Genomic DNA, 10,557 nt, shown 5'->3' on the forward strand with positions numbered 1-10,557 from the left:
ATGAGAATACAGAACTGTGTCTCCATTTTATATTTCACTCCCAAAACAATGCTGTGAGATTACAAAGAACTATTACAGGTCAGTTCTTACCCATAGGAATAATTTTGTGGTTTATACTTTCTAGTTGATGGCCAAGGCAGATACTGAGTAAAGCCCCTTGGGCAATCTGTTACCTCCAGCTGACATGGAAAATGCACACAAAATGTTCATACCCAGCATTTTTTGGCAAAGTCCTTTAATTCTTCAGCTCCAATTTCTTCATACTGTAGTTTCTTTTCCTTCTTTCTAGTTTTATTTGGGGAATAAAAATATGCTTGCAACATTAATATCACAGCATTAAAGTCTTATTTCCAAAAGAAGCTGGAGTTTATTGCTAAAATTGGCCAATCCTTTATTTGAGTCATTTTGAAAATTCAGTTTAATGCAGCCAAGTTCCTATAAAGTTCCTTCAGTGTATTTACTGATCAGAATCTAAAGTTTTTATCATATCAAAAGGCATTTAAACAACAGATGACTCATTTTCCATTTGTTTACTCTGAGCCCTTCCACTGCAAATCTTCCTATAAGTTATTATTGCCAGATTTGTGCTGGCCAGGCTAGAATTGTACATACTCTACGTGTGTCTTAATTCTCACATTTCCTTAACTCAAAATCCTTGAATCCATAACCTTGGTGTTCTCTTCTTGAAGTTCTCTTAATGTAAGCTGCAAGCTTTAATTTATATTGTGTGTTTATATTGAGAACTTTTATGCCAGGTACTCCTTTCCAGGGAAAGAACCTCTCAGTGACAGTAACTGTCTTATGTGATTGCATATAGAGATTTCAGGTCCTGTTTCCCCTGAAAAATCCACAAAAAAATCTCTACAGAGGGAGAAGCGAAATCCACTCAGTGTGATTATTCTTTTGTTCCTTCTTTTTCTTCAGCAGATGGCATGTGCAGGGCTAATAAACACCAACACATGCTTAACCAGCCATTCCTCACAGCTCTGCTGCTCCCTTTGGTGCTTCTCATCCTTGCTGCTCTTCCTCCAACAAAATAAAGCCTCTAGAAGCACTGCATGGCCTCGTGGTTTGATATAGACCTTCAAAGAGGGAAGAGTCACATGCAAGCTGTGCAATATTCTTTTGAACTGTACTGTACACACAAAAAATAATCCAACAGCCTGTAAGAACTTCCTTTCCTGCATTGCTTTTCTGGAAAGTTCAGGGGAATGTCATCCTGTTGTTGGCTTTGTAGAGACTGGAGAGGGGTAAAATCTGATGAAGGATAGCTGGGCAACGACTCCCAGGAAAGAAATCTCAGTTTCAATGAAGACCCAAGAGAGTGGGCAGAATCACTCAGGCACTGTGCAGCAGCACAGGAAGAACAAAGAGGAGCAGAGCAGAAAGTTCTGGGGGAGATTTGTGTGTACAACACTACCATCCCAGATTTGAAATATTTGTGTGATGGTTTAGCCTGTTTCTTCTTAAATGTGCTTTACAATAATGCTATAGTTCCTCTGGTTCCCAAGGCAGGACTCTGAGCAAGCAGACCGAGGTGAGGATGTCCCAGTTTATTGCAGGGGGCTTGGGCTAGGAGGTCTTTAAAGGTCATTTCCAACACAAATTATTCTGTGATTATTTTTGGGGATTCATTCAATTATCTGAAATGAGGTCCTCCGTATTTCCCATCAATATCCCACAAAAGGCAGTACCTTCCAATACATCACTGACTTGGCTTAATTTAGGTTGCCTCTGACACAGAACAGCTTATTTCTGTGAACTGAAGCATCTCTGACAGATGAATGCCCAAAGTGGTCCCTTTCATTTTGCTCTGTGGGAGATTTTTGAACTGTCAATGATTATCACATGTCTCAGATGCATCTCATGGAGGCTAAATTTAAAGCTAAAAGCTCTCCTGATGGTCATAATTAAAGTTCACACCTTTCAACACGTCATTTTGCTTGACATGCAAGAAATGTCTTTATTTCAGCCATGACTTATCTCTGCTATTTCAATGTAAAATTAAAAAAACAAAAACAAAAACAAAAACAAAAACAAAAAAAATAAAAAAATAAAAAAAAGCACTAAAAGTAATATTGTTGCTCAAAAGAAGTCTTTCCATCTTCAGTGGCCTCCAGGTTGTACTACCTAGTCATTATTTTATAGCCATCATATTTTACCCTTGTTTCTCCTGAAGTGTTGTGCTTGTGCAAATATCCCTTTCTAGAGCTCTGCGGTCCTGGAGGGGTTATAATATCCTTGAGTGTAATTGTCTTTTTTTTACTTCCTTGTCATTTCAAAAGGATACTACATTCTATCTATTCTTCAGGCCTCGACCCACAGTGTATCAACAGGTAAATTTGCAATTCCTTATGGACATCGTGTCAGTTTGGTCCCAGCAGGAGAGAGTATCCCACAATGTAACCTTCATTTTCTGCAGAATATATGGTGAGTATGAAATATGCAGACTCATTAGTACTTTATGAATCCCCATTTCGGTTTATAGTGTGATAAATTCAGCCCACCCTTCCTTCTCTCTTACATAAAATAACTTTCTTGAAACTTTTACTGGCCTATGCGACCAAACAGAAATTGTCATTTTTCTTTATTACTTGTCTCAGTAAAAAGTTTAGAAGTATAAATTAGAAAATAAATCATCCAAAATTTTAATGAGACATTTTATGATATCCCAACATATTCTGCTTTCAGAAACTTATTTTACATTTTCAGATCTATGTTTATTACAACAATTTAGTATATTTATAGTCTCATTATTATGCTTATTGCAACATGTAACTTGCCTATATTTCCAATCTTTTATTATTTTCCATTAAAAAGACACTAACAATACAGAGACACAATTCAAAGTTCATTAAAGTTTAGAGCAGATTGATTCAACCCCAAGTTCAAATACTTTCTTGCTATTATTACTCAATTCATGAAGGCTCTAGTTTCAATGTGAATTAATCTAAGACCATTTCCCATCTCTTTTTATTATTCTTTCTTCATCATTTCCTACTTCTTTCCTCTTGATGAAAACAGAAAATGACACTCTTTCCCCATCTCTGTGCTGGAAGCAGATTTCACCTTGCTCAAGGTAAGCCATTTGCTCCTACCTGGCAAATACTTCCTGCAAGGTCTTTAATCTGCACATAAAGAAATCAAAGAGTTCAGTGAGTCTCACAGAACCTAATTGCAATGTTTTCATTGTGACTTTGAAGTCAAGCATTATACAAGCACATTTTCTTATAACTCCATCAAAATTGTCATTAGCTATATTCCAAGCAACCTTTTACTAAGTTTGAAAAAGGAAAATAAACAACACTTTGAGCAATTGCAACTTTATTTGGAGGTTTAATTTGAGGACTAAATCTCTGTGCTTTTTAATTTATTTCTCAGTAGGGTACAAGATTATATCATTTCTGAAAAAGAATAACACTGTGTAGGAAAAGTGGCTGACAAATGCAGTCACACTTTTCTTCTATGTACAGTAACCAAGAAACAATGTCAGTAATTAAAAAACAGCTTTTGGAAAAGAACACAGACAAGGCTTTCTGTCTGACAAATGTAGTTAAGTTGAAGCAAAATAACCTGTGTTTGATACTGTGTTCACTTTTATTTCATACTGAAGTCCATAAAAATATACAGTTATCCTTTATAAAACTGAATACAAATAAAAAATCTGTCTTTTTGAGTACTTCTTCTTCTGGAAGAGACAAAAACAGGGAGAGAAGACTCAACTACCTAAACAGCATTATTACCATTTGAGGATTAATACGAGAGACGCGGCTCAAAGAACCATTAAATTTATAATTAGAACTAATAAATTGCCAGCAGAAGGGTCAAAGTCCTGGACTGGATCTCAGGATTCAAGACCTGTATGACTTTAGGCAAAGTGAAGTAGGAGATCTCCTGGGGTTTTCTATTGTCTCCATTTAACAACTGGCAAGTTCAGATTTGTCATGCTGCCCTGCCTGATAGCCTGACTTACTGTGGTTATTTTTTAGAAGATAGATGCAGAGTATTCCTGAAGAGGACACGGGCTGTGCCATGGACAAATCCCAGCTCATACAAGGATGCAAGGCACAGTAACACTTTATCACTCCTCCTTGTCACACCCTGGCTACATGAAGCCAAACATTATATAGTGCACATATATTTTATGGCCAAATTCCCAATGACATGATCAGGACACAAGGCAGAAGCCCAAGGCATTTTTGTCCCCCACTTCTATTGCAGACAGCAATCCATGAAAAGACACAATGAGCTCCGTACTGATACAGGTTGGGGAATATGTTGATGAAAAAGGGTCAAATTTCTGGTCTGGATGGATGAAACATGCATAGTTTGGTCCCACATACAACCACAGAACGCACAGATCTATGTTCTTCATGCTGTAAGTTATGTTTTCTTTGGGTTTTTTGTCCATGTAGAATTGCAACTGATTAAAATCTTGACATCCCTAGAAAACAATTTGCAGTTCTATTTCATAGCTATGAGTAGACAAGAAATCCAGAGTTTCTTCCTCTCCAGTGAGCTCCCCTGGATATAAGAATGAAAGCATTAGTCTGTGCTTGTCTGTGCATTCCTCTGTGTGCTCACACATAAAAAATGAAGAGCCACATCACCCATTACTAATAGACTGCCAAACCTCAGCGCAGAGCGCAGCCCAGCACTGAATAGGAGCTCAAAAAGCTCAGAGAAGCTTTCATAACAGGGTAGGAGAGAAAGCTAAGGAAAAAAAAAAACAATCCTAGAAAGCTGATACAACACAAAAAGATGTATATTAACAGTATTAGATTTTCTTGATTTGAACTATTGCCAAGATGTCATTTCAGAGCTGTGGAGTACAGCATAGAAGACAGAATCTTTTTTTAACCCTGTCCCTATGATGGAGAAAAGAGGAGCTAAAATACTCAGTCCAGGAGGGAATAAACAGATGGATCCCAGTAGTGAGAGGAAAGCTAATGGAAAGCAGCTCATGTATATTTTCCAACTGACTGCAGTTCCTACAGACACAAATTTTCATCTTTTTTCCATCTAAAATGCATAAAATTAGATGTATGCATTTTACATGTATGTTTACCTATATATTTTTGATGAAACAACCTATTTTCCTTTCCATACTGTGGGTTTTTCTATATTTGGCATCTTGCAAGAGAGCAAGTGCCACTGTACTCTGAGTTACGCTGAACTCTTTAGACAGAGGGAGAAAGGAGAAAAAGGCATAAAACAGTGACAGGAGAGACCCTCAGGAGAAGTGAAGGGCAGCCTGCAAAAGAGAACAGACCTGCTCATCTTGAGTCCCCTGCCAGCTACTGACAGAAGATTTGGTGCTGCCCCTTCACCTGCCAATTTCACAGAAAGCCAACCCAATAAAACAGAAATTTCTAGTTTTGCAGCAGATGCAGCAAGGAAAGCCTGGAGTCTGACCCTGTGGCCAAGCTGCTGCGACATCCACCACAAAGGAAAGAACAAAAGCATTTCCTGAAAGTGCAAAGAAAGAAGTGGGGTCTATAATTTTGGCAGCAAACTATGTGAAAGTTGGCCCTGAGATAGGCACTTCCTTAGCAAAGTAGAAGAGCTGTAGGGGTTTCTGCAGTTTCCTCTTGATGGGCAAAGGGAAACAAACAGACCTGCAAGGATCAGAGTGGTCAGGAAGGAGATTTATAATGGTTCATCCATTTTAATTGTAAAAGTGTCTTACAGAACTGTGATGCCCTGAGTTATTAATTTATATTCTAAATGAAAGAGTGATTTAACAACTGAAAGTCTTCGGTGTTCTTCCTATGTTAGAAAAGCAGAGTTTCGGGAAGAAATTCCAATATTTTTCTGCACATGATTACAGGTCTGGTGAGGAAAACTTTCAGCAGGGCTTTCAAAGAGGAGCTTGTCAGTAACAGAAGATGTCCACAGTGATTTTCCAATTAAATTACTGGCTCCTGCACATTGTGCAGTCCCTTCTTCCAAATAAGATCTAGACAAAAAAAAAAAATGTCCTTGTCTGCTTAGACTGCTTTTGGGTTGAATATTCCAGTTTAAATGGCCTGTTGAGATATGGGTTTTTTGCTGCTGCAGGAAATAAATTAGCATCAACACCATGTCTAGGGATCAATTAATTTTCATCAATGTCAAAACAAAGTACAACTTGAACAAGATCAGCCAGACTGGATTCAGATTGCGGAGAGACTGACAGGTTCCATTTTAAAAAAGTCTCAAGTGTGTTGCCAAAACCAAATGAAACAGATTCAGTGGAGGCCAAGACAATATTCATCCATGCTGTATCTGCATTACTGACAGTGGCTTCACATCAGGGACCTATTTGGAAGCATTATTTCAGATTTTCAGGAAGCACTTTATCCCCTTCTCACATTTGGAATTATTGCCTGGAGTGGCCAAAGAGGAGTCAAACACAGTGCCTGCTGGCACAGAGAGGGAAATTCCTAGTTACAGTCTTCATGAATCTAAAAATGAACAGGATACTGCAGAGAGCACAATGGGTCTGCACATATTTCTGTAATTTATCTAAAAGACTCCACAAACTGCCAAAAAAAACAGCAGCATCCAAATCTCCTGCTAACATTAAAATGATAGTTGACTTCAGGAGACATAGCATATAGCAAGGAACAATTGACTGGCACAAAGAACTTCCACTGTCCAGATTTAACATCTGGATTGACAGATGGCAGGTGCTGTGATATGGAGAAGTATACATGAATTTATTATGCAACAAGGGAGCAAAGAGGGTTTGTGTATATTGATCAAGCCACAGCTAGAGAATGTTTGTAAGAACCCTCCCAAGGTTTCATCTCATTTTGCAGATGGCTGGAGGGCCCAAGGTGCCAAGCTGTCTGTTTGGATGATGCTGTCAAGTTGGGTTCAGGAATACATGGCAAACATTTTGCAGTCTTTGGAACAAAGCAAGCAATTTAAATTTGGGGTTCATCCATTGCTTACTCTCTACAGGTTAGAAATGTGTTTCTAACAAATATTTTGGTTTACACCTTTAGACTTCCACAGTAAACTGTGTGTTTACACACTTGACCTTCATCATTAAGGCTGATGTGTATTCTAAAGCCCCATGGACACCTTGCAAGACCACCAGAAATAGAGCACTGGTTGAATGTCCAACTGCAAATCTCAAATCTCATACAGATGTGTCAGGCAAAATATTTTAAAGCAACTCTCAAAGCAAAGTCTACGCATTAGCACTAATCCAGGTCAAGATCAGGACAGTTAACCACAGCGACAAACTAGGGAAAAATCTCTTTCAGAGAGTCTGCCAGCGCTGGAAACACCGTAATAATAGTAGAATGTAACTACTCCTATGTAGATTAAAATGTCACTGTGTATTTTTAGACACTGTACAGGAGTGTTTCATGGATAAGCTAGTCAGGCAACTCAAGGTGAGGGCGTCTGGTTTTGACTCTCTTCCCAGTGGCATTTTTGGCTCGTGTCACAATGTTGCTATCAAGGAACTACATTTGTAATAACCACTAAAATGTGTTTATATTCAACATTCTTCAAGGAATGTGAAGGTCAAAAAAAAAATAAAAATCCTCTGCACTAGTGTTTGACTTCAAAATGTCAATTTAGAAACAGCCAAAAATGCTAACTGAACATAAAGGAATTATTAGGTGCAGGATAGGCAAGAAAAGAAAGGAAATAATGACTATATCACTGTGTAAGTCCATGATGTCTCAGCACCTTAAATACTGTGTGCAATTCTGGCATCCCATCTTAAAAATTGTAGAGTTGAGCAAGAAAAATGAAGGCTGATAAAGGGGACCCACAGCCTGAAACAATTTGCATAGAAAGGGAGATGAAAAGGTTAGGACTTTTCAGCCTGGAAAAACAATTTCAGAGGAACATAATAGTGAGCTGTATAATCAGTAGCTCAGACAGGATGAATAAGAAACTCTTATTCCTTTCTCTTTTTTTCATAGTAGTAAAAAAATAGATTACATCAAAATAAATTATCATCCAGCAATTTGGAACAACACAAAAGGGAATGCATCTTCTCATACACTGTAATTAAGCTGTATAACCTATTACAGAGGGGCAAGTCATGCAAAATGCATCATTCAAACCAATGGGGGATAATAATTAAAGACAATTAAACACAAAGGTACTGCCTCTGGAAGGATACTCCAGGAGTACTGTTTGTACCTTTATACCAGACTGTTTTTATATCCACTGCTGGCCACCATGGCAGCATGGTAGGCTATCTTAGATCTTTGATCTGATTTGGGACAGATATGGTTCTTGTGCACTCTCTAAACTGTGCTGGAAATACCTAGGACACTAACTTTTTCATTGTATTATACCCATCACTCTTTGTGCTAACAGCAAAACCTAAAAAGAGTAATAAACCTTGAAAAATTTAGGAAAACAGGCAGCTTTTTACACTGCAAACCTGTTTGCACTTATTTTGAGCCAGGATCGGATTGGACTGTACTTTTCCTGACCTCACTTACAAAAAATGTGCCCATAAAATATGAATCAGCCTGATTGATCTAAAAGAAGCCCAGCCCCAGAAAACCTCTCTAAACTGTTGGGAAATCATTGTGCTCATGGAGCAGATCTCAAGAGCAGTCCTTGCTGGCCAGCTGGACCTGCTGGCCTTACACAGATTGCTTATAAACTCTTCTGGCAGCTGGAGTCTAACTGAGATTTTCCTTCCCCAAGGAAAGAGGCCAGCCAGCTTTGTGACTGCTTTGTGAAGTTAAGAATTCCAAAATGAACATGCATGTACAATTCAGCTTCCTTCCAGCTTCATCTCCTGTAAGTTTTAGTGCATTCTGTAATTTTCTTATGGTGACTGGGTAGGATGCATTACCTGGAATTATGCAGATGAGCATCTATCATAACAGATTTTTCATGTGTGCATCCTCAGGCTGTGGATAAACAGAATGATACAGAAATAGTCTCCCATCATGCATTAAATATATTAAAAGCAGATTAGGAAGTTATCTGTGTTATTTTAGATAGAGTTAATCCTGTTTTACAGCAGAAAATGAGTATACTCCTCAAGCCCCCTTAGCACTGATTTCTATGACTTCACTAAATATAGAAGGAAAAGAAATTAGGATATTTTAATGAAAATAGCATTTTCGTTTTGCCTGAAGGACAGGGGTTGACAGTTTTTATATCTAAAAAAAAAAAAAAAAAAAAAAAGAGAGAGTAGCTTTATCTCAAAGTTTTATAATCTTATTGATGGGGGAAATATGACCAATAGAAACTCTTCTACTAATGCTGGGGGAAAAAATATTTTAAAATGTTGCTCTAATATTTTCCTCAATACCCATATCTTATGCATTTCAAAATTAGGAGCCAAAAAATAATAGATGGTTTTCACTTTCTGGGATACCACATTTCTTCAGGAAAAACATTTCACTTCTCCATCCCTGACTTGTGTATAAAGATGAGACATCAGTCATTTGGATGGTATTGTTTACTTGTAGCACAAGGTGAAGTCAAAAACTCTCACACATGCAGCCCTCAATGAAAGAGGGCCTTGATAAAATTCAGAGCCTCTAGGTGCTACTGCATGCAATAACAGCTCAAATAAACACAAATAAACTCCAGCGTCCTCACTTTCAAAATATTTATACCTCCACCTACATATACAGCACATTCTTTTGCTACAGTGACCAAAATGTTAATGCCTGGGAAAGTATCCACACCTGAGACAACAAAATAAGTGTGTTACCCAAAGCAGTGACTGCAGCTTCCTGACATTAGCTCTGCTCCATTCCTTTCATTCCAAACCGTGCAGACAGTCACATTGCCTTGCTGCTCTTTATAGCACAGTATCTGATAAGACCATTTGAATATGTCTTCCTAGATCTTTCCTGGCTGTCTTCCCAGTGCTCAGATGACTCAAGAACTGACAAATGCAGGGCATAACCTTTGTTCCAAAAACTGCTTATGTGCATCTCTGAGACTGGAAAAGGAGAAAAAAAAAAAAAAAAAAAAAAAAAAAAAAAAACCACCACTTTTAAAATATTACACTTGATTGTTAAAGTGAGAGTCTAAAAATGATAGGATAAAACAGAGCACAGGGATTTGGAAAGAAAAGAAATGAGGACAAGAGAACAAATCTTAGGCACAGGCAGTTGCTTGAGTCAGCAGGACAATAGTCCAACACATGGACAGGGCCATGCTGTTATTTTATGGATGCTTAAATGCAGCATTACCAGATTTGCCCATATTTCCCTGCTGCTCAGTTTTGTCTGCTTTGCCAGCAAGCCTTGAGCCTGCTGTGATAAACTGGGTACGGAGAGCCCAGACAGGGGAATGTTATCCATAGGATATCGAGTGGCTGGGACAGAAGGGGCTTTGCCACCTTCCCCCAGAACTTGCTGACCACCCCACCTCCAGTTCACAGCGTGCAAGTGGTCCTGCTAAACACAAAGGCTCAGCTGGGAGATGGAAAATTTAGTTAAATGCTGTCTCCTCCATTCTTAATCTCTGAAAACTATCTTCCCAATGGGGCTGTGCAACCAGCCTGTCCACTACCCACAGTGTAGAGGAGCCTACTATCCAGTAAAACATTGCCCAGGATCTACCTGG

The sequence above is a fragment of the Sylvia atricapilla genome, chromosome 5, assembly GCF_009819655.1.
Source record: "Sylvia atricapilla isolate bSylAtr1 chromosome 5, bSylAtr1.pri, whole genome shotgun sequence".
Lineage (NCBI taxonomy): Eukaryota > Metazoa > Chordata > Aves > Passeriformes > Sylviidae > Sylvia > Sylvia atricapilla.